Genomic DNA, 6,297 nt, shown 5'->3' on the forward strand with positions numbered 1-6,297 from the left:
TTACCAATGTCAGGAATAAAAGAAAGGCTATTACTAGAGATTCTATGGATTAAAAAAAGAAAAAAGTAGGAACATTACGAATGACTTTATTCTAATTAATGTGAGAATGTAGATAAAACTGACAAATTTTCTGAAAAAAATATAAAAATTATCTCAAGAAGCAATAGAAAATCTATATCTATAAAATAAATTGAAGTCATATTCACAAATCTTCCCACAAAAAATTCAGTTCCAAATATTTTCAGTGGTAAATTCTAGAAATTAAAATATATATATATATAACCCTATGCAAATGAGCTCAGAGATTAGAAGAGAATTGAATATTTCTCTTGTTTTATGAGACCAGCATAATCCTGACACCAAAACCCAACAAAGATATTTTAAGAAAATCGTGGACAATATTCATCACAAATATAGATTCCGAAATCTTCAACACAACAGTAACAAATTGAATCTAGCATTATAGAAAAAGGATAATATATCTGTTTGGTGTACTGAGATTTGTTCCAGGGGATGCAACTTTTATTTATATTTTGAATATCAGTAAGTGCATTTACATATTAACAGAATAAAAAAGACAAACCGTATGATCATTTCGACAGATGTAGAAAAAGCATTGACAAAATTTAATACACATTTCTGTTTTTACAGCTCTCAGCAAACTAAGAATAATGGACCTCTCCTTAATTTAATAGGGACATCTACAAAAAACCTATAGTTAACATCACAGTTAGTGGTGAAATGTTGAACACTCTCCTAAAGACTAAGAATAGGGCCAGGCTTGGTGGTTCAGGCCCAGCACTTTGGGAGGCCGAGGTGAGTGGACTGCCTGAGCCCACGGGTTTGAGACCCACCCAGGCAGCTTGGCAAGACCTCGTCTCTACAATAAATCTAAAAAATTAGCCAAGTGTGGTAGCGCATGCCTATAGTTCTGGCTACTTGGAAGACTGAGGTGGAAGAATCACTGGAGCCCAGCAGGTCAAGGCTGTGATGGCCAGGAGCATACCACTGTACTCGTCTGGGCGACAGAGTAAGACTCCAATTAAAAAAAAAAAAATTAAGAAAAGGCATAGTTATTAGGAAGAAAAAAGTTAAACCACCTTTATTTGTAGACAAAATGATTGCTTATGAAGAAAATCCTGAGAGAATCCTGAAAAATTATTAGCACTATTAGGTGAATGTAGCAAGTTTTCATAATATAACATTAATATACACAAGTCAATTCTACTTTTATATATTAGCAGCAAAAACAGAAAAATGAAATTTAAAAGTTAAATCATTTATAATAGCATCAAAAAGCTTAAAAAATTTAGGAACAAATTTGATGAAGGATTTGCAAGACCCCTACCCTGAAAACCATAAAATATTGCCGAAAAAGATATCTTAATGATTGAAGGAACATACCATGCTCGTGAATTGGAAGACAGCAGTGTTAAAATGTCAATCCTTGCCAAATTGATCCATGCATTTTATCAAAATTTTAGCAGACCTTTGAAAAGATATAAACAAATTTAAAAATAATTGACAGGTTGACTCTAAAATTTATATGGAATTTCAAAAAAAATCTAAGCAAGATAATCTTGAAAGAGTATAATTATTAATAGAGAATTCTTGCTACCTGATTTCAAGACTTTCTAGACTAGATGTAGTGGCTCATGCTTGTAATCCTAGTGTTTTGGGAGGCCGGGGCAGGAGGATTGCTTGAGCTCAGGAGTTAAAGAGCAGCCTAGGCAACATAATGAGACCTTGTCTCTTAAAAATTTATTTGGGCACGGTGGTATGTGCTTGTAGTCCCAGCTACTCAGGAGGCTGAGGTGTGAGTATCATTTGAGCCCAGTAAGTTGAGGTGGCAGAGAGCTGTGACTATGCCACTGCATTCCAGCCCGGGCAACAGAGTGAAACACTGAGTCAAAAAGACAAAAAAAAAAGACTTTCTATAAAGCTGTGTAATCAATACAGTGTGATATTGGCACAATGATAGACAAACAGACTAATTAAATAGGCAAGACAGTCTAGAGATAGACCCACACACATAGAGCCAAATGATAGACTTTTAGTTCCCTTTCAATAGGGAAGAGAAAGTTCTTTAAAAAAAAAAGTGTTGGAACAATTGGATAACCTTATAGAAAAAGTGAACCTCGATTTCTCACACGATACAGAAAAATTAATTTGAAATGGTTTATCAAGCTATATGAAAAGCTAAAACTACAAAGCTGCTAAAAGAAAACATAGGTGAATATCTTTGCAATCTTAAAGTTTGACAAAGCTCTGTTAGACATCACTAATCATAAGAAAAAAATAGATATGTTTAACTTTCTCAAAATAAGAAACTTCTCAGCAAAATACTCCATTTTAAAATAAAAATTCAGCCGGGCTCGGTGGCTCAGCTTGTAATCCCAGCACTTTGGGAGGCTGAGGCGAGTGCACTGCCTGAACCCGCGTATTCGAGACCCACCCGGGGAACTTGGTGAGACCTCGTCTCTACAATACATCAAAAAATTAGCCGGGTGTGGTAGCGCGCACCTGTAGTTCCGGCTACTTGGAAGGCTGAGGTGGAAGGATCGCTGGAGCCCAGCAGGTCGACGCTGGGGTGGCCATAAGTGTGTCACTGCATTCTAGCCTGGGTGACAGAGTGAGACTCCAACTCAAATAAATAAATAAATAGATAAATAAATAAATAAAAATTCAAGCTGCAGACTGGGAGAAAATATTTGCAATGCATATATCTGGCAAAGTACTTATATCCAGAATATATAAAGAGTGTTTACAAATTAATAATAAAGAGACAAACAACCCAATTAAACTATAAGCAAAATGGTATAAATGAAAATGATGAAATAAGAGCCTCTAAAACATCTCACCTAAAGTTGACAGAAAACTAGGATAAATGGTCAGAATCATATTTTAAAGACTCTGGAGATTAATCAAAGGCTGGCAGAAACTTGAGGTGCATTTACTCAAGAAAAATGGTTGAATATTGGTGAAAACAGCAAGCTTTGTGAACTTTAGCCTGCACTATACTTATATCTTCCCACCCAACTTCATGGTAGTTTTGAAAGACAGCACGAGCCGGTGTGGTGGCTCAAACCTGTAATCCCAGCACTTTGGGAGACAGAGGTGAAAGGATTGCCTGAGCCCAGGGATTGGAGACCAGCCCGGGCAACTTGGTGAGACCTTGTCTCTACAATATATCAGAAAATTAGCTGGGCATGGTAGTGGGTGCCTGAAGTTCTGGCTACTTGGAAGGATGAGGCAGAAGTATTGCCTGAGCCCAGCAGGTCAAAGGTGGCTGTGAGTATGCCACTGTACTCCACTCAAAAAAAACAAGACAGCATCCTGCAATTGTGCTGAAAATCAGCAGTTTAGCTGTAACTAGTTGGGGCAGAATTGGGTTGGAATTCCTTCAAAGCTTTATTCCCAGAGAACTGTCATTGTTTGATCTGTTGGTTGGTTCCCAGTTTTTATTTGATCTGACTCAGAACCCTTTTCATGGGGGTGTTTGTCAATAACATTTAGAGGCAATTGCTTAACTTTGCAGTTGCCTGAGGCATGATAACAGTTGGGACAAGCAATAGGCTCATGAAAAAGTGTAAAAGATAATGCCAGGTAATGAGACATTTATAAGGTTTTGATATAGTTTTGTGAATCTGGAAAGCACTCATGTGAAGGGTTGTATGCATGCCTAGGGCTGTGCTCCTGCTCAGGAAAGATCCTGAGATAACACCTTTGTTTGATCTTGAGGCACTATGCAAGGAGGATGTGAAGGCTCAGGTAGAGTTCTCAACTGCCTGACTGAGTGTTGACATCATATTCCAACACACACACAGAGCCTCTAGACAAAATGGGGACCCTCATGGGTTCTAGGAGCTTAAGGAAATCCCTGTGCAATCATTAGCTGAACACTAAATGAACTGAACAGAGACTTTAGTGGCCATACACAACAAAGAATTACAGACTTTAGAGAATTCAGAAAAATCACTACATAAATAAAGAAAACCAAGCAGCAATAGCAAGTTTTGGGGAGGAGGGAGAATCTAATTTCAGAGTTGCCACATTATATTATTTAAAATGTTTAATTTTTAACAAAAAAATTTACAAGTTATGCAAAGAAACATGAAAGTATGATTCACACACAGAAAAAACAGCAGTCACTAGGAACTTTACCTGGGGTAGTCCAATTATTGGATTTATTAGACAAAACTTTAGATCAGCTATTTAAAACATGCTCCAAGAACTAAAGGAAACTATGCCTAAAGAACTAAAAGGAAGTAGCTGCGGCACTAGAAAGATGATGGAGATGGAGCAAAGAAAAATTCCTTTGGTTTCAGAAAATCTCCTGAAAAAGAGTAAGGCTTATCAAGCCTTCAAAGTCATGCAGGCAAAGCAGGCACTTTTGGCAAAGAAGGAGGGGAAAGGAAAAAGGCTCAGGTTTAAGCGATTGGAATAATTTCTACATGATTTCTGGAAGCAGAAACACAACAGTATGCATCTCAGAAGACTAGGAGTAAAATCTCATGACTTAGAATTCCATATGTTCTCACTCATAAGTGCACCTTGAACAATTATAATGCTATAAGAAAGCAATTGGCAGTAGCGGGAAACTATGGGGGGCGGTGGGGGGTGGGGGGAGCAGTGTGGGATTGGCAGTTGAAGAAAACTGCTAGGGGAGGGAGAGGTGTACCTCATCAACAAGGTTACCTGCATGATCAATGTTTGTATACCTAATCCTGAATTGTACTCCACATCTTTATAATAAAAATAAAAAAGAATTGCCAGATAAGCATTCCTTGGCCTGTACTATATGCATCCAGAGGATTACTGGGGTGAGTTCACTGGTACAGAGGACCATCACAAGACTTCTCTTGAAGGAATTTTTCAGTGGTGTCTTTGTCAACGTCACCGCTCAGAGCCTAAAAATGCTGTATATTGTGGAAACTTATGGGACCTGGGGATTTCCAAATTTGAAATCTGTCTGGGAACTCATCTTGAAATGTGGACAAGTCCAAGTCAAGAATAAGATTAAGAGAGAGAAAAGGGGCAGGAGAAAGGGGTTAGGAAGATTAAGAGAGAGAAAAAGGAGGCAGGAAGAATAATTGAAGAAACGATAGCTGAAAACTTCCCAAATTTTATGGAAAACTTGACACACCTAAGAAGTTCAAGGAAGTTCAAGTAGGATAAACTCAAAGAGATCCACATCTAGACCCACTGTAAACAAGCCATCAAAAGTCAAAGATGGAGAGAATTTTGAAAGCAGCAAGAGAAAAGAGACTCAAGGGTTATAAACAAAAGACCACTTTTAAGATTAATAGTTGATTTATCAGAAACCATGGAGGCCAGAGGCAAAGGGATGACATATTCAAAATGCTGAAAGAAAAAGACAGTCATCCTACCCAAGGCAGTCTACAGATTTAATGCAATACCCATTAAATTACCAACAATATTCTTCTCAAACCTGAAAATGACAATACAAATATTCATATGGAAACATAAATGACCATGAATAGCCAAAATAATCCTTAGCAAAAGAAACAAAAGCAGGACGTATCACACTTCCAGACTTTAAACTTTATTATAAGGTTACAATAATCAAAACAGGTTGGTACTGGTACAAGAACAGGCATACAGACCAATGGAATAGGATAGAGATTCTGGAAGCAAAACCTCAACTTCTCAATTTACTCATCTTCAAGAAAGCCTCCACCAACAACCACTAGGGAGAGGAGAACCTACGCAGTAAAGGGTGTTGGAAAAACTGGCTGACCACATGCAGAAGATTGAAACAGGATGCTACCTATCACCATTAACAAAACCCAACTCTAAATGGACGAAAGAGCTAAACATAAAACCTTAAACTATAAGAATCTTAGAAAACTCAGGAGTCATCCTTACAGAAATTGGAATAGGCAACCAATTCCTGATCAAAACGCCAAAAGCCCGTGCCATAAGAGATAAGATAGAAAAGTGGGATCTCATCAAGCTGAAAAGCTTCTGCAAAGCAAAATAAACCATCAAGAGAGTGGGGAGATAGCTTACAGAATGGGAGAAAATATTTGCCAATTGTATATCTGACAAAGGCCTAACATCCAGGATCTACAAGGAACTCAAACATGCTAAAAGGAAAAAACAAACAGCCCTATTAAAAAGTGGGCAAGCCGGGCACCTCTGGGAGGCTGAGGTAAGTGGATTGCCTGAGCCCGCGGGTTCGAGACCCGCCAGGGCAGTGAGACCTCACCTCTACAATAAATCAAAAAATCAGCCGGGCGTGGTAGCGCATGCCTGTAATTCCGGCTACTGGGA

The 6,297-nt window shown here is 38.2% G+C and overlaps 1 pseudogene; it reads left to right on the plus strand.

Annotated features, from left to right (window-relative positions):
* Nucleotides 1–4,273: 4,273 nt before the first annotated feature.
* The window catches only part of LOC110595777, a 43,395-nt pseudogene continuing 41,371 nt past the window's right edge, over nucleotides 4,274–6,297 (plus strand).

The sequence above is a fragment of the Carlito syrichta genome, unplaced genomic scaffold (genome assembly GCF_000164805.1).
Source record: "Carlito syrichta isolate Samal-C Ts95f unplaced genomic scaffold, Tarsius_syrichta-2.0.1 Scaffold304318, whole genome shotgun sequence".
NCBI classification, from domain to species: Eukaryota; Metazoa; Chordata; class Mammalia; order Primates; family Tarsiidae; genus Carlito; species Carlito syrichta.